The 18,829-nt window shown below is 40.8% G+C and overlaps 1 protein-coding gene across 20 annotated transcripts in view; it reads right to left on the bottom strand.

Moving 5' to 3' along the window:
• Positions 1–18,829, bottom strand: part of FNBP1 (formin binding protein 1) — a 132,442-nt gene that overhangs the window by 32,845 nt on the left and 80,768 nt on the right. The gene's annotated exons all lie outside the window — the stretch shown is intronic.

The following is an 18,829-nucleotide window of genomic DNA, read 5'->3' as shown; positions in this document are numbered from 1 at the left end:
ACATCCAGAAAAATAGATACGTGCACCCCCGTGTTCATAGTGGCACTATTTACAACAGTCAAGTCAGAGAAGCAACTCAAGCGCCCACCAACAGATGAATGGATTAGGAAGATACGATATACATACACAACGGAATATTGTGTGTTAGTCGCTCAGTCGTGTCCAACTCTTTGCCACCCCATGGACTGTGACTCGCCAGGCTCCTTGTCCATGGGATTCTCCAGCCTAGAATACTGGAGTGGGTTGCCATTTCCTTCTCCAGGGGATCTTCCCGACCCAGGGATCAAAACCGGGTCTCCTACATTGCAGGCAGATTCTTTACCATCTGAGCTATGTCTTGGAATATTACTCAGCCATAAAAAAGAAGGAAACACTTCCATGTGTGGTAGCATGAATGGACCTAGGGACTATTCTGCTTAGTGAAATAAGTCAGATAGAGAAAGACAAATACTGTAGCAGATCACTTACAGGTGGAATCTAAGAAAAAAATATTACAAATGATTCTCAGACTCACAGATATAGAAAACAAACTTGTGATTATCAAAAGGGAGAGGGACAAATTACGGGTAGGAGACTAACAATTCAAACTACTATATTTATAATAGACAAGCAACAAGGATATACCGTATAGCACAGGGGAATATAGCCAACACCTGAAACTAACATAATATTATAAAACAACTTCTGTTGCTGTTCATTCAATAAGTCGTGTCCGATTCTTTGCGACCCCATGGACTGCAGCATGCTACGGTCCTCTGTCCTTCGTTATCTCCTGGAGTTTGCTCAAATTCATTTCTGTTGAGTGGGTGATGCTATCTATCCAACTCATCAACTACACTTCGATTTTCACAAACCCCACCATTATTGCCTTAACACGGCACTACTTTCTAGTTTGAAATGTACCAACATTCTTTATTGTCTACACTTGGCCCAATTCACATATTTATTACCAAGATTTAGGTTCCCTCATGGGAACCTCTGATCCTATTTTTTATTTTTTGAGTCAGGGACAGGGGATCCATAATATTTTTTATCCAATTATCAAAAGAGTTCATGAATTAAAAAGGCATGTGAACCACTAATCTATAGGGGTCTTTCTAAAACCCTCCACTATGGTTTTTTTCAGAACATATTTTAAAGCAGCACTAAGTATGGAGCCCTCTTTGAGCCTTGTGTGTGTGTGTGTGTGTGTGTGTCTTTCAGTTGCTCAGTTGTGTCTGACTCTTCATGACCCCATGGACTATAGCACACCAGGCTTCCCTGTCCTTCACTATCTCCTGGAGTTTGCTCAAACTAATGTCCATGGAGTCAGTGATGTCATCCAACTATTTCATTCTCTGTCGCCCCCTTCTCTCCTGCCTTCAACCTTTCCCAGTATCAGGGTTTTTCCAATGTTTTATTGCATTGCTTTTCTCCTAAATAATAATAGAACTCCTAAATTTGTTTCTCTCTTTTAATTCATAGTTTGGTTAATTACACACAAACAACAAAGAGGCTATTACCGACAAGCCGTGTAATCGATTTGAAAGTTCAAACAAGAATGTCTGAAAAGCCTAAAGTCCTCCACAAATATCAATGATTGTTATGCTGGTATTAGCTCCTCAGATTCCTTGGAGGAGCCTTGATAAATATAATCTCATGAATCTCTAAGACGATCTGAGGTCCATGCAGGGCAAGAACTGCCTCCTGCCAGGTGAAGAGATGGCTTGGCTTGTGTGCTTGGCAAACTTACCACACCAAGCCAAGAACACAACAGGAGAAGGGCCTTGTTCCAACACAACCAAGGCAACTCTTGTCTGCTTGTTTTGCTTTGTTTTACTGAAACTAATTTTTTTTTTTTTTAAGATAAAAACAGAGAACCATTCAAATGCCAACACGAAGAAAAAAGGTTGGAGTTGTCTGTCTGTCCTACCCTCTGTCTAGTCGCTGGTTCCAGGTCGGTTTCTTTGCATCTCAAAGTCCTTTATTGGTTTCCTGCCTCTGTGACTTGAAGGCTTAACCTGATTTCACTTCCGTGACACGCTTTGCTCATTTGTGTATCTGTGAAGCCACGGGGGTCATTCAGACCTGCTTCCTTCATTCCCTTCTCTGTTTCTCGGTAAACATTTCCCTAGTGCAGGTATCAATATTAACATTTCCAAACTGATTTCCTTATTACCTGAGATTTCTTAGTTTCTTAAGACCTTTAGGTACTTAAAACCCAATTTACCAACGTCTCATCTCCCCTCCGTTATTAGTCCAGCTGCCACGTTCTTCCTCTTTGTCGGCGGCCTCTTAACGCCCTTCCTGACCATATGCTTCGGCTTCCGCTTTACTGTGCTCCCCAGCACATGTATTAGCCAGTCCCCAGCTACCCTGTAAAACCCATGCCCTTCCAATACACAGTAACCCCCCTCCGTTTAAACAGTAGCCTTCCCACCTACGTGCACTCCATCTGTTTCCGTGATGCAACCAACTCAAAAACCCTTTTAACTCTTGCAGTTACCTAGAGTTTTATCATGTCTCACTCTGCTAGGACTATGGAAAAAAAGCGACAATGACAACCCACCACCAAGGAAATTCCCAGGTAGACCCCCACCTCCGTCCCCCCCCACCCAGCCATTTCTAAAAAACTCACTACTTCATTCACAAACCTTCTTCAGAAAAAAGTCAGAAAATCCCCAGGGCAGGCAGGTTCCTTCATCTCTTTTATAAATGAAGAGTACCAAGGTGGAGCATCTCCTGATTTATTTTGGAGAAATGATCCAACTTGGTGAACACTGAATATAGCTTAGTTCTGAAACAAGGATCAGAATGTCATCACTAAATATGCACGTATGTGTGCGTGTACACACACACACACACAGCCCACATAAGCAGATCAATGCTTCCTGACAATCTGTCCATCATAACGACTGTGGAATATTTCACTCATGAGAACAGGAGGCGAGCCTGCTGGAGGTGCCCCAGGTCCACCTGATGGGAAGGGCCTGTTACCCTCCTTCCTCTGAACTCCCCAGAATCTCTAATGTTTTTGCTTTGTCTAGATAATTACTTTCTGTTGTTGTTTAGTCACTAATTCGTGTCTGACTCTTGCTACTCCATGGACTACAGCCCACCAGGCTCCTCTGTTCACGGGATTTCCCAGGCAAGAACACTGGAGTGGATTGCCATTTCATTTCCTTCTCCAGGGGATCTTCCCGACCCAGGGACTGAACTCAGATCTCCTGCATTGGCAGGCGGATTCTTTACCAGTGAGTCACCAGGGGAGCCCAAAATTGCTTTAATAAGCCTATCAACTCATTGTTTCGCAATGCCCCATACGCTGTAATCCCTAAATACAGCTTGGTGACTGCTACACGTAAGCTACGGAAGAAACTGAGATAAAGAAGAGCATGGATAAAGTCCAGCCTGGAAAGTGAGAGCACGGAAGAAAACAGACTCCAGAGGGAAGGAACTGGTCTACCCTTTGTGAAAGAAGCATTACGTCTTGGGCAGTTTTCTGAAAAGAAAAATCTTGGCCTTCAGGATGCAAAAGCCTTCGTATATCTACAGTCTGTCTCTGAGTCATTAAAAAGATAAAGCAACACTTAGAAGCAGCAAAACATCGTCGCATATCACGTTCTGCAAGACCATAGACGGAACACAGGGCTGTCTTAACGCTCATCCCAGGACCCAGCTGCTTTGAATTAATACCCACTGTTGAACTCCAGGCCCAGGAATGTGCCACTGTTCTGACTAAGATTTACTATGGAAATCTATTTTTGTTTCATAAGCTGTGATGTTTACTTTGCACTGGAACTTCAAGAGTCTCTCTCAAACAACAGGGCTGAGTCAGTTACTCATTATTACAAATATGCTTTTAAAAGTAAAGTATTTTCGAAAACTTATTTGGAGAAACTGCTAAATAACTAGATATTTTCGAGAGTGCATCTCCTCATGCCTAAGGCTGCGTGAAGATTAGAAGCATCACCATTTCCCAGCTCTTTGTAAGTCTGTCTAAAAATAGCAACTGTTATCTTAAAGAGGTACAGTATTTCCATCCTCAGTAAGACCATCAGCTATTTCTTTTCATTCAAGTTCCCATTCTAAGAATAAAAGATAAAGCATCTTGTGGCAACATTACTGTGGGGCAGAGAGAAGTTCAGAGGATTTTTTTTTTTTTTAACGAGTCAGAGTTACAGAATTTAGAGATAATATTCTAAAAAAGTCCAGAATGACCACAATTGCCTGAGGCCATAAGTCACAGAGATCTTTAAATAAGCGCTACACCACTTTCACCGTCAGTCAGAAAGACTGAGCTTGAACTGTGGAATTTCTTTAACAAATCCTTGGGAATCTCCCCAAATAAATCCAAATTGGCCTAAGTATGTATCACTTAAGTGTGACTTCACTGCTTGGTAATTCTTAACATTGTTTTATCGACATCTGCTTCAAAGGTCAGAGTTACAGTTTCTAAATAAAGGAAACAATATTTTAGAAACCAAGCTGCAGCCCAATGCTTCTAAATCCTAATGGGTTTAAAGACAAAAATACTATAATCCATTTAGTTAGTTAAATTTAGATGATCAACATGGCCAAAATGTGCAGCTACTTCCTGTTCAATTCATTAAGAAAAGAATACTGCTGGCTGAGTCTCAGTCGTCATAAACAGAGAAAATGAGCCGTACTAAGGGATGTGTTTACTTTCATACGGGGAACGTCGTAGATTTTCTTACTATGTTATACCCTCACATATTTTACCAGGACTTCTTATGGCTTTTGACCTTTTAACGAAATGAATAAATACAGACTGGTTCTATTCATATACATCAGCTCAGTTCAGTCACTCAGTCGTGTCCGACTCTTTGCCACCCCGTGGACTGCAGCACGCCAGGCTTCCCTGTCCATCACCAACTCCCAGAGTTTACTCAAACTCATGTCCATTGAGTCGGTGATGCCATCCAACATCTCATCCTCTGTCGTCCCCTTCTCCTCCCGCCTTCAATCTTTCCCAGCATCAGGGTCTTTTCCAATGAGTCAGCTCTTCACATCAGGTGGCCAAAGTATTGGAGTTTCAGCTTCAGCATCAGTCCTTCCAATGAATGTTCAGGGTTGATTTCTTTTAGGATCGACAAGTCTGATCCCTATGCCCTAACTCATATACATAATGAAGCGTAACACGGCTTCTCTTGTTGTGGCTCGAGGACTCCAGAGCATGCCCCTTCAGGAGCTGTGGAATGAGGGATCTTGGGCTTTCCAGGTGGCGCTAGTGGTAAACAACCCGCCTGCCAATGTAGGAGATGCAGGTTCGATCCCTGGATCGGGAATTTCCCGTGGAGAAGGGCATCGCAACCCACTCCAGTATCCATGCCTGGAGAATCCCATGGAGACGGGCAGCCTGGCAGGCTATGGCCTGTAGGGTCACAAAGAGTTGGACATGACCGAAGCAACTGAGCATGCATGTGTGGGGGATCTTAGTTCCCAGACCAGGGATCAAACCTGTGTCCCCTGCAGTGGCAGGCAGATTCATAACCGCTGGACCATCAGGGAAGTCTCATGAGATATATTAATTTTTTGAACAGGTCCTCAGACTTCTCAGAATTGTATCCATTGCTGTTCCTTAAATGACAAACTATTCATTGCAGAAGAACTCAGAGCTTTGAAAAGTCATTTTTTCCCTTGGGTTGGAGTATGTAATATAAGAACTTAGAAAGGCCCTCCTCGATTACCAAAAATTGGGGGAACACAATGTAGAGGGTTTCATCAGTCGTAGTTCCAACAGCAGTAAGTATCTTCTGGAGAAGTTGGACTTCCAATATTTTATTTCATCATCATCATGTTGTTGTTCAGTCGCTCAGTCGTGTCCATCTCTTCGAGACCCCATGGACGGCAGCACACCAGGCTCCTCTGTGCTCCACTATCTCCCGGAGTTTGCTCCAATTCATGTCCACTGAGGCAGTGACGCTATCTAACCATCTCAGCCTCTGCCACTCTCTTCTTTTGCCTTCAATCTTTCCCAGCATCAGGGTCTTTTCCAGTGAGTTGTCTCTTTTCATCAGGTGGCCAAATTATTGGAGCTTCAGTTTCAGCATCAGTCCTTCCAGTGAATATTCGGGGTTGACTTCCATTAGGATCAACACATTTGATCTCGTTGCAGTTCAAGGAACTCTCAGCATGATGAGAAACCAATTGTATTTTAGGCCAGGAAGAAAGGGGAGGCTAAATCAAGATTGTATTCTGAATTTACTATTCTGCACCACAGCTAAGGCTGCCCATATTTATTATTCAATAGCCAGCAACTTGTAGCAGCTCCACTTAGGGGGCAGATGGCCTAACCATCAGCCCCGGAAACCAGCATACAGCATTCCAAAAGGGCACACAGCCTGGCCTGGAGGCACAGCAAGAATGCGGCAACTACCTGAGCTGCTGACTTCATGTCATAGATAAAATTAAACACACCAGTTTTATAATCTGGGTTATGTGACTTCTCTCCATCTTCATCAGTTCTTTTTTTTTCACCTGATTACAAAAATATGCTTGTGGTAACTAATTCAAATTTATAAAATTGTACGGTGTAGAAAGTAAAAGTCCCTGCACGTCCCATTTTCTGATAATCACTGGTAACACTGACAACAGGACCTCAGGTGACATGGAGAGGAGGTAGAGCAGCCTCAGGAACTTTCTGGTGAAAGTTCCAAGAACACAGCAGCAAGGGCATCACTAAATGAATGATACCACCACGCTATAAGGATCGCTAGTCAACAGCTGGCAAAGTTGGTGTGTCTCAGAGTCACCAGCAGCTCCGGCGACTGGAGCACCTTGCCTTTGGGATGTGGCCAGGTTAATGGGAAGAAATGCACACGTTTTCATGGCATACAAGGATATTATAACCTGTTTTTTAGGTTGGTTTGTTTGGCTGTGCTGGGTCTTCACAGCTGTGCGGACTTTTTTCTAGTTGCAGCGAGCAGGGGCTACTCTTCGTTGCCGTGTGCAGGCTTCTCACTGCTGTGGCTTCTCCTGTTGCGGAGCACGGGCTTTAGGGCACGTGGACTCAGTAGTTGGGGCTCAGCTGCTCTGTGGCATGTGGGGTCTTCCCAGACCAGGGGTAGAATCCACGTCTCCTGCGTTGGCAGGTGGATTCTTTACCACTGAGCCACCAGGGAAGCCCTAAGTATTTTATTTTTTAAATTTACTAATTTTTCTGTGCCACCCGGCATCTTAGTGCCCTGACCAGGGATCAAACCCAACCCCCCTATGATGGAAGCACAGAGTCTTAACCACTGGACCATCAGGGAAGTTCCAATAGGTATTTCTGAGATCAGAAAAATAGCACTCTTTTAAGAATCACTGAAACCTCTAACTGCTAGACTGAATTTCTCTAACATTAGTTAATGATTAGAAGCAAAACTGATTTCACCCTAGTCTTTGACTTAGCAATTCTACTTCTGGGAATTTGTCCTAATGAAATAATCTTCAATGTTCATAAAGAAATCCACTAACCCTAATAATTTGAGACAAATGTCCAGTAATGTAACTGATTAATTGTATGTCATACTATTGCATAGCACCCTGCTTATTTAGCCTATTGTATATACATCATGCGAAATGCCAGGCTGGGAGAAGTATAAGCTGGAATCAAGATTGCCAGGAGAATTGCCAATAACCTCAGGTATGCAGATGACACCACCGTCACGGCAGAAAGCAAAGAGGAACTAAAGAGCCTCTTGATGAAGGTTAAAGAGGAGAGTGAAAAAGCTGGCTCAAAACTCAACATTCAAAAAATGAAGGTCGTGGCATCCAGTCCCATCATTTCATGGCAAATAGATGGGGAAATAATGGAAACAGTAACAGACTTAATTTTCTTGGGCTCCAGAATCACTGCAGATGGTGACTGCAGCCATGAAATTAAAAGATGCTTGCTCCTTGGTAGAAAAGATATGACAACCTAGGCAGCATATTAAAAAGCAGAGACATTACTTTGCCAACAAAGGTCTGTATAGTCAAAGCTGTGGTGTTTCCAGTAGTCAAGTATGGATGTGAGAGTTGGACCATAAAGAAAGCTGAGCACCCAAGAATTGATGCTTTTGAATTGTGGTGCTAGGGAACACTCTTGAGAGTCCCTTGGACTGCAAGGAGATCCAACCAGTCAATCCTGAATATTCACTGGAAGGACTGATGCTGAAGCTGAAGCTCCAATATTTTGGCCACCTGCTGCAAAGTGGCGACTTATTGGAAAAGACCCTGATGCTGGGAAACATTGAAGGCAGGAAGAAAAGGGGGTGACAGAGGATGAGATGGTTGGATGCATCACGGACACAATGAACCTGAGTTTGAGCAAGCTCAAGGAGATGGTGAAGGACAGGGAAGCCTGGCATGCTGCAATCCACGAGGTTGCAAAGAATCAGACACGACTGAGCAGCTGAAAATCAAGAAAATTGTGTGGCTTGGAAGAAAAAATAATTTGAAAGAGTACTGAATAAGGGAAAGTGAAAGCTCTATGTGATTTAATTTGTTTAAGTTTCCAAAGCAATATTTACAACATACCTTCATTATTATTAAAAAAACCCCATCACTAATGATCACTTTTGAAAGTGATGAAGTTATAGTTTAGTTTGCTAAAAAGCTTAGTGAAAGAGACAAATTCTATGCAGAATTCCAGAAACAGTGAAAGACTGAAGCAGTAAGGCTTGTCTTTGAGGTACACACACACACACACACACACACACACACACACACACACACACACTGCCCTGAGAGGTATAGTAGGAGGGGCATTAACAAAGGAAGAGAAGGAGCTCTCTGTCTGGAGTAATGTTATTGTATGATAGATGGCATTGTTTCAATTTCCCAGCAAACTCTTGCATCTAGAATACATTTTCAGTTCAAGACTAAGAATGCATTTAAAAATTCCTATTCAGACAGAGTGCTGTGAGTTTTTGTTGGAGACTTCCAGACCAGGGAGTTGCCAAAACAATGAGCCTGTCTTTGATAAATTATAAGGCCAGCTAAAATACAGAACAGAGAAAAACTTCAAAATAAGTTAACCAAAGAAATATGCCTGAACTATTCCAGCAATTTCCTGATTTTTTTTTTTTTTAAACAGGCTTACAACTTCTAGCCCCGGTATTGTAGGTTACTTTGGTACCCAGTCACTGAAATAGAAGCGAGAGAATACGGAAAGATAGCAAATGAGACCAGCATCTCAATCTCTCATGGGCCATTCACTTGCTAAACAGTTTTTAAGAAAAGCCTTCTGTTTCCCTACGCCCCAGTTGCCTTATTTAAAAAGTAGAATTAGAAGGTGAGCTGCAGTTTCTGCTGGAAGAGAAGCCACTGCTGATATAACTTGTCTTGATGCTGGCATACCTCCAAGGTAAGCTGGAGAAAACAAACGTGGCATGAGCTCAGAGATCTTGGTCAAATATAAAGCATGGTCTCCAAGACTTGGTCCCTCCTCCCTCCTGGTTTCTAACACATTATATTTGGCAAGGGTCTTGAGTTTTTAGTTACAGTAGATTGACATTAATTATCTCTTTCTCTTCCCTTTTCCCCGTTAATGAACAACATCACCCCCAAATATGACACTTGTGAGGTTCCATATATGCACAGCTAATGAGAACAGCTGAGATTCTGGAAAGTTAATGACTTAACTGTATGATGATAAACAGTGATCACTGTTCTCTGTGGCTGTGGCGTTATTATGAAGAACAAATACACTGAAAGCACTATGGAATGCAGCTCTACAAAAGATACATTCCGTAGAAGAGTGAAAAAAATTAATCATGTTATATACCCCAGGGAGAGAAATGAAATACCATGGAATCTGAGATACACACACACACTGAAATATTACTTAGCCATTAAAAACAATGAAATAATGCCATTTGTAGCAACATGGATGGACCCAGAGATAATCACAGTAAGTGGAGGCGGAGAAATACAAATACCATGTGATATAACTTACACGTGGAATATTTTTAAAAATGATACAAATGAACTTATCTACAAAGCAAAAATAGACTCGCAAATATAGTAAACAAACTTATGGTTACCAAAGGGAAAATGTGAGGGGGATAAATTAGGAATTTGGGGTTAACAGATACACACCACTATATATAAAATAAACAATGATGACTATATAGCACAGGGAACTATATTCACTACCTTGTAATAACTTGTAATGGAATAGAATCTGGAAAAGTACATATATACACGTATATGTGGGCTTTCCTGGTAGCTCAGCTGGCAAAGAACCTGCCTGCTATGCAGGAGACTCCAGTTCGATTCCTGGGTCAGGAAGATCAGCTGGAGAAGGGATAAACTACCCACTCCAGTATTCTTGGGCTTCCCTGGTGGCTCAGCTGGTAAAGAATCTGCCTGCAATGTGAGAGATGTGGGTTTGATCCCTGGGTTGGGAAGATCCCCTGGAGAAGGAAACAGCTAGCCACTCTAGTACTCTGGATTGGAGAATCCCATGGACTGTATAGTTCGTGGGGTTGCAAAGAGTTGGACATGACTAAGCGACTTTCACTTTCACACACACACATACATATATGTGTGTGTATATATATATATATATACACACACACATGTGTATCACTGAATCACTTTGCTGTGTACATGAAACATTATTAAAAAACTATACTTCAATTAAAAAGAAAAAAGAAATCTGAGGTGTTTGGTGAGCAGCTGTTCATCCTCAGTACCCAAGTCACAATAGATATTTCCTCTAGGATTCCCAGAGGAAAAAGTCCATCCCTGCTGAAGATATGTTCATACAAAAAAAAATAATAATATTAACAATCATAAAAGCACAAGGAAATAAACCACCGTGAGAGCGGACACAATAGGGAGAAAAACTAGCACCATAAAAACTTGAGCTAAGGGACTTCCCTGCTGGCCCATGGTTAAGACTGCACTTCCAGTGTAGGGGCCCAGGATGATCCCTGGTTAGGGAACTAAGATCCCACATGCTGAGTGGTGCAGTCAAATAAATAAAGTTATTGTTTTTAAAATAATCTTGAGCTAAAAGAACAGTTTAAAGAAAATACAAGAGAAGAACATTTTAAAATGATTAAAGAAATAAAAGAATCAAAATAAATCATAAGAAAACGAGAGACACAGAATAAAAAGTTTCATACACATCTGAGTCCCAGAATTGACAATTATAGAAATGAAAAGACAGGTATATTTGCAGAGGTAACACCTGAGAATTTTCCTACATAGATGAAAGAAACAAATCCCCAGTGAATCCCAAGTAGAGTAAATGAGAACCAAAAAGTCTGTATTTTGAAATAACACAGAAATGTCAAAACACCAAAAGAACACCAAAAGCAAAGATAAGGTCTTAACAGATAGTGTGGACAGTCAAATACCCACAAAAGGAATGTTACTAAGTAGTTAGTCAACTTCCCAAGAGGAACAATCAAGGATAAAAGACAATGGAATGAGGTTTTCAAAATGTTTAGAGAAAACCATTGTCAGCTTAGAATTCTATACCTAACTAAACCATCACATTAGAGTGAGGACACAATAAAAACATTTCAGACAAATAAACAACTTATGATTCACAAGTGAAAAGAAAGTGTTAGTTGTAGTCACTCAGTCATGTTCTACTCTTTGTGACCCCATGGACTGTAGCCCATCAGGCCCCTCTGTCCATGGAATTCTCCAGGCAAGAATACTGGAGTGGGTTGCCATGCTCTTCTCCAGGGGATCTTCCCATCCCAGGGATCGAACCTGGGTCTCCTGCATTGCAGACAGATTCTTTACCATTTGAGCCACCAAGCCCACATACCCTTATGAAAAAAAATAAAAACAACATCACTTAGGAAGGAGGAAATTTAACTTAAAACATGTAAAATTTAAAATAGTTTTTAAAATTTTTAATATAAATTTAAAATGTTCCCTGAGAAGGGAATAATATGCAAGAAGGAACAACACTAAGCCTGCCTAAGCACATGTCTATGGCTGTGTGGATAGATGGCGAAGACATGGCTTCCCCCTCTAGATCATCCCTGGGGCCCAGTTTTCCTTACTGGACCCCTTGTACACACTGAGGCTTCACGTCAATTACTATTTATCATGTATTCCCAACCCACTATCCCTGGCCGAGTTCTGTAGACAAGAGCAGTGGTTAAGAACAAAGAGCTCATTTACTATACAATCCAGGAGTGAAATCACATGGTACACTGGCAGGAACACTGAATTCAAAAAGAATTCATCGAAATATGCTTCAGTCTCAGCTCTCCCATATCCAGCAGGGCCACTTGAGGTTAATGGCAATTTAACATTGATAGCCTTACCTTTTTTTTTATCTGTAGAGGGATAAAAGAATTATGGTAAGGACTGAAATCCTTTAAGAAAAAAATAAACCATGTTCTCAGTGTAAATTTTTTGAGAAGTTGGTTCAATAGCATTTTACACGGATCACACTCATTCTCCCATTTTACTCTTGATATCCTTCACAATCGGTTCTCACATCATCTCTCCAGGAGACCCTACTCAGCCCCCTGTTCTGTAATACCATCAGCATGCTACCCTCAGTGCCTGGGATGAAATTCTTTTCATCTCAGAGGCTCCCTCTCTGCTTTATCTATTCAATTTCTACCCATCCATCATACTCAAGTCCTGATTCTTCCTTCAGCTCTCTCCCAACAATCTTTAATCCATGTAGGGCTTTTCCAGATGCTGAACCTATGAGCAACTTTTGAGCTCCTAGTATTTGCTGGTCACAGGACCAGGTAATTCCACGTATGATGTACCTCATTATTTTTTAAATTATTTGGCTGCACCAGGTCTTAGCTGAGGCACATGGGTCTTTTAGTTGTGGCATGCAGAATCTTTATTTTTAGTGTGGCATATGAATCCTTAGTTCTGACCAGTTTTCTGACTAGTGATGGAACCCAGCTGGACCCCTGCATTGGGAACGTGGAGTCTGAGCCACTGGACCACCAGGGAAGGCCCTCAATAATTTTTTAACTACTGCTGCTCTTAATATTTTCACCATGGGCAGCTTTGCATATATAAACATTATCTTATTCTGTAACTGAGTTTTCCTGATCTCTCCATCTCTTTGTTATCTGCTAACCAAGGCCCTTATGAAAGATATTCCTTTATAACCTTACTGATGCTCTGAACTATTGGTTCAATAAATACTCTAGCAAATGCCTTGGATGTTTAAAATATACTTAATCAGGGACTTCCCTGCTGGTCCGCTGGTTAAGACCTTCTGCTTCCACGGCAGGGAGTGCAGATTCAATCCCTGGCTGGGGAACTAAGATCCTACATGCTGTGTGGCATGGCCAAAAACAACAACAAGAAGATAAAATATACTTATTGATTCACAGCAGGTTGAAGGGAGAAGAACTAACAAGAGAAGAGTCCGAAGCAATCAGAAGAACCCCAACAAGGAAAATACAGATGACAATAGTGTCAACCAATGGATTCACATCCAAACATAGGCTCTGTTTTCCTACATCATGTACCACTGAAACCTCTCAGCCAGCCCCTGAAGTGTATAATATTATCCTTATTTTATAGAGTAGGAAACAGGCTCAGAGATGAAGTAAATTGCGTCACACCAGACCATTATCAAATGACAGAAACAAGATAAGAACCCTTATCTGTGCGGTATCAAGACACAGCTCCTGGCCAAGTTAGACCATTTACTACTAGTAAAAATTAAAGCATTTTATTAAATGACCTGCCATACAAAAGCCTTTAGAACAGTGAAGGGCATGATGGAAATGCCAAGAATTGAAGCTACACACACACACCCCCAAATAAGTAAATACCGTTTTTAGTTAAATTCATTTTATTTTATACTCATATATTCATATAATATGAGTGTTTGTATTCACTTTATGTTTTATTCAATTCATTTTTATTTTCAGATCTATGGTATGGGAATGAACTATCATCCTCATCCTATTGCTATTTTGAACATTTACTTAGAGGCTTGCTGTTAGGAGTACTAAAGCAAAGCTAAGATAGATCTTCATGTTAGCATTTTCATGTAAATCACATAATGTATACTGGAAATATTTCATTGAAGAGGTTCTTAAAGTATTTATTCTTTTTTGGGGGGGAGGGGGGGCATGCCACACAGCATGCAGGATCTTCCCAAACCAGGAAGGGCCAGGAATCGAGCCTGTGCCCCTTGCAGTGGGAGTGCAGAATTCTTAACTGCTGGGCCACCAGGGAAGTCCTAAAAGTATTCAGTCTTTACACAAATTCACTTTGGGCAGCACCCCCATCCCCAGCATTTCTGATACTCTGAGATTTTGACATTTTTACTTTCCTATTTCTTTTTAAACATTTACCCAAACTCCATTTGCTGTGCAAAAACCACTTATTTCCAAAGCAAATAAGCAAAAATTAAGGTCAACAACATAGAGACTGTAGTAATCACTAGCAAATGGACTAAAACTGGGAGCTGAATGCAACTTTAAGAGTATCTGGTATGTGAAACATTTAACCATAGTAAATAATTTTATGTTTTGACATTCCTATCACAAATTCAATTTTTAAATATTGAGTGTAGCCTTAAAAAAAAAACTTCATCACGCTAATATTCATTTATGACATAGATCTAAGTTGTGTCCCATTTCCAAATATAAATACATGTATTCTATATTTAATAATTTGGGGGAATTTCCATTAAATTCCATTTCCCATGGGAAGCATCAAAGGAAGAAAACACATCCATTATTACTCAGGACAAATATTAAGCATCAAAACAATGGAAACCGATGTTCATTCAATACAGGCACACTGAGAAGTAAAATAAATAAAACAAACTCTACAGATATGACTGCTTACTGGACAGATGTAAACAAGAGGGTAACGAAAGTGACTTTTTTGAGCATCTTTGTTGGAACATTGATCCTCTTTTAAAGAATAGTTACAGCAACAATACCATTTTAAATTCTATACATTTTCTCTTGTTGCAAACAAAACAATTTTTAAAGTAAAAGATCAAGCTGCCGTTGCAAAATTTGTTTCCTGCATTCATGCTAACCACTTCCTCTTTTGGGGAAAAAAAAAATTGTTTTCTAAATCGTTACAGTGAACAATCCCTTCAGATAACCAGGCAGACATTTGCTATAAAGCAAATTTGGGGAAAACACTAAAGATATTCACATGTTTAATAAAGATGTCAACCTCGTAGTTACAGAGAGGGAAGAGAAAAAAATTTAATAGTACAATTCCTTATACGTACAACGACTAAAGTAGTCATCTTGCTAGAGAATGTTTCCCCAAATGGTAAAAAAATTTAACACTCTGCTCCTCAGCTGGCTTCAGTTAGAACAACTTTGCCCTGTTGGTGCTTCACAGAGCCAGCATCCCTGATTCCAACTGAGGGCAACCTCCCAAACTAGTAAATTTAATTTGCTTTATTAAGATAAGTATCAAACTGATAATCAAAGTAAACTCCTTCATTCTTGCTTAATACTGACACAGATTCTTTACTAAAACTGTATTTTTCCCTTTAAGGGATTCTATTTTGTAATATCGGAGAAGGCAATGGCACCCCACTCCAGTACTCTTGCCTGGAAAATCCCATGGACGGAGGAGCCTGGTGGGCTGCAGTCCATGGGGTCGCTAAGAGTCGGACATGACTGAGTGACTTCACTTTCACTTTTCACTTTCATGCATTGGAGAAGGAAACGGCAACCCACTCCAGTGTTCTTGCCTGGAGAATCCCAGGGATGGGGGAGCCTGGTGGGCTGCAGTCCATGGGGTCGCTAAGAGTCAGACACGACTGAGCGACTTCACTTTCACTTTTCACTCTCGTGCATTGGAGAAGGAAACGGCAACCCACTCCAGTGACACATAAAAACAGTACCTGTATATTTTATTATAATTAGAAACGTGAAGTTTTATCACCTACTTCTTAGAATTCTACCTTAATTCATAGATGACTGTCTTATTCTATAATACTTTATGATAGGGGCATCGATGAAGAATTTAAAAGCTAATAATGTTCAAAGTCAAAATATTTTTAGAAGCTGTAATATCACACAAAAATGGAATGCAAGCTCCCTAAGAAATGGAGACATTGTTCAAAAGGCTCATAGTCAGCCTTTTAATCTAATATAACTTTAAAAACATTTTCTTAAATCAGGTGATACAGGAAAACTCACGATTAGGCCAAATAAGGCAACTTCTCACATGGTCTAGAGAATTCTTCTGGTTAGTCAACACTCAGAATTGCAATGAATTTGAATTAAGAAGCCAAGTTAACCATTAGACGGCAAACAACTGCCTAGAAAATGAAGACGTTGGCAGTCAAAGAATCAGACAAGTTAAACGACACTAGACCTATACAGGAAAAGGAGAAATGGATGCTGGAGTTTAAAAATCAAACCTCGAACTCACTAACCATTTCTGCAGCTACTTGTAACCAAACGAACAGCAGTTTCTGTTAAACAATATCCTATTTTGCATTTAGAAATTATGTAAGAGCCAACAGTCACAAGGCGAGGGTGAGTTGGAGAAAGGGAATTATTCATTGCCTGACATGGATGAACTCAGTTTAATGCATGCATTTAGAAAACACTGTGCTCTCTGTTGGGAAATATTAGTGCACATTCCATTCATTTTGATAACCTTTTCCTTTTCATCCCAGCGCCACACTAGCCGGCTGCAGCGTTATCAGGAAGCAGAGATGAGGCACCGCTTCTCTTCCACGTCTGTCTAGTGTATTATTATTCCAACGCACAGGGACAGATAAAACCCGACTTTAATGTGTTTGTCACCAGAATGGCATTCAAGAAGTACTTAGGGAACACGTGGGAAAACTCACCATACAGTCCCTGAGTGTTAGGAAGAGAGTGAAAGGCGAATTCCTTAAAGTCAAGGAGGCAGTGATTCCATGATGGTGTCTGTGTCAACCCCGCACCTGGCCAGGATGTAGGCCATAGATAATGGCTGAGGGGATGAATCGATGGATGGGAACAGTTCACAGCTCAGGAATTTTGTCAACAAAGGGAGATGTTACTAATGGAACAATATAAACCAATCATCCTCCAATTAAAAAATAAATTTAAAAAATGTTAACCCTCCCCCCCTAAAAAAATACGACACAAATAAACTTATCTGTGAACAGAAACAGACTCACGGACTTAGAAAACAGACTTCCGGTTGCCAAGACGGAGGGAGAGTGAGGGAGGGATGGACCGGGAGGTTGGGCTTGGCAGATGCAAACTATTATATAGAGAATGGCTGAACGACAAGGCCCTACTGTGTGCACGGGGAGAATTACTCAGTATCCTGCGACAAAGCAGATGAAAAAGAATGCACATATATGTACAACTGAATCATTTTGCTGTACCGTAAAAGTTAACACGTTATTCAGTTCAGTTCAGTTCAGTTCAGCCGCTCAGTCGTGTCCGACTCTTTGCGACCCCATGGACCGCAGCACGCCAGGCCTCCCTGTCCATCACCAACTCTGGGAGTTTACTCAAACTCACGTCCATCGAGTCGGTGACGCCATGCAACCATCTCATCTTCTGTCGTCTCCTTCTCCTCCCGCCCTCAGTCCTTCCCAACGTGTTATTAACCAACTATATATCCATAAAACAAATTTAAACAAGTTTTTTAAAAATGAGAATAAGACCATGAAATGCTGATTCTATTAGAATTCTCTTAAATTAAAAAAAAAAAAGTATGGAGCAACTCATTTGGGGGCCTATGTTTACATAGAAAAAGACAAATTTGGAATTTAATTCTATACCAAATTTAGAACTATACCAAATGGAAGGAAACTGCAAGAAAGACATTACTAGAAACAATTTTTATGAAAATAAATTAATGGCTACTTAGAATTCTTATTCTTCACGAGTAATCTCCAAACTGTATAAAACTTGAAATACTGACTCCATTAAAAGTAGTCTTGGGATTTCCCTGGTGGTCCGGTGGCTAAGGCTCCCTGCTCCCAACACAGGGGCTCCGGGTTCCATCCTTGGTCAGAGAACTGGATCCTGCATGCCGCAACTAAGAGTTTGCACGCTGCAACTGAAAGATCAAAGACCCCACTCGCTGCAACTAAGATCCAGAATGGTCAAACAAATAAATATTAAAAAAAACGTCTCCTGCCCACTTCTTTATACACTGTACTCTACCACCATCCCCCCCCCAAAATCGAGAATACATGAAGAGCTTAATTGCTCACGGTGGCCATGAACACTAGTCCTTTGGCACCATGTCCACTCTGATGGCACTGGTACTGAGCTTCTGAGAGAAGGGGCCATGGAGAGCTGGGCTGTCTGTACTTCTAAGCCTAACCCTTAAAAATGTGTGACTTGGAAATGTTAATATTCCAGTTGTCTAGGCTTTTCCCATCACACAATATTTCAATAGTAGTGATGAAAATTTTAAAAGATCAATCACATAGTAATTAAAAGTGTAGCAAAAAGCTTGACTGGGGTAAGTAAAGATAACTGTATAATTATATACATACATACATATGTATATGGCTATGCAGGTGGCTCAGTGGTAAAGAATCTACCTGCCAAGCAGGAGTCACAGGTTCTATCCCTGGGTCTCCTGGAGAAGGAAATAGCAACCCACTCCAGTATTCTTGCCTGGACAGTCCCATGGACAGAGGAGCTTGATGGGCTACCAATCCGTGGGGTCGCAAAGAGTCGGACACAGTTCAGCGACTAAACCACCACCACTACCATACGCCAGAAAGAAGAAAGTCTGTTTTTAAAATGAGTTAAAGATTTGGGCATTTTACAAAAAAGGTTATTATAACTAGCAGATAATAGCATACGAAAAGATGCTCAACATCATTTTTTATCAAAGAAATATAAAGGTAAATTAAAAACACTACCAGAATCCACTCCATACTCATTAAAAA

Source organism: Bos grunniens, chromosome 11 (genome assembly GCF_055505025.1).
Source record: "Bos grunniens cultivar Pamir isolate PY7600 chromosome 11, Bosgru_T2T1.0, whole genome shotgun sequence".
Taxonomy (NCBI): domain Eukaryota; kingdom Metazoa; phylum Chordata; class Mammalia; order Artiodactyla; family Bovidae; genus Bos; species Bos grunniens.
Note: the sequence above shows the minus strand (reverse complement) of the source record. Positions and strands in the feature narration are given on the sequence as shown.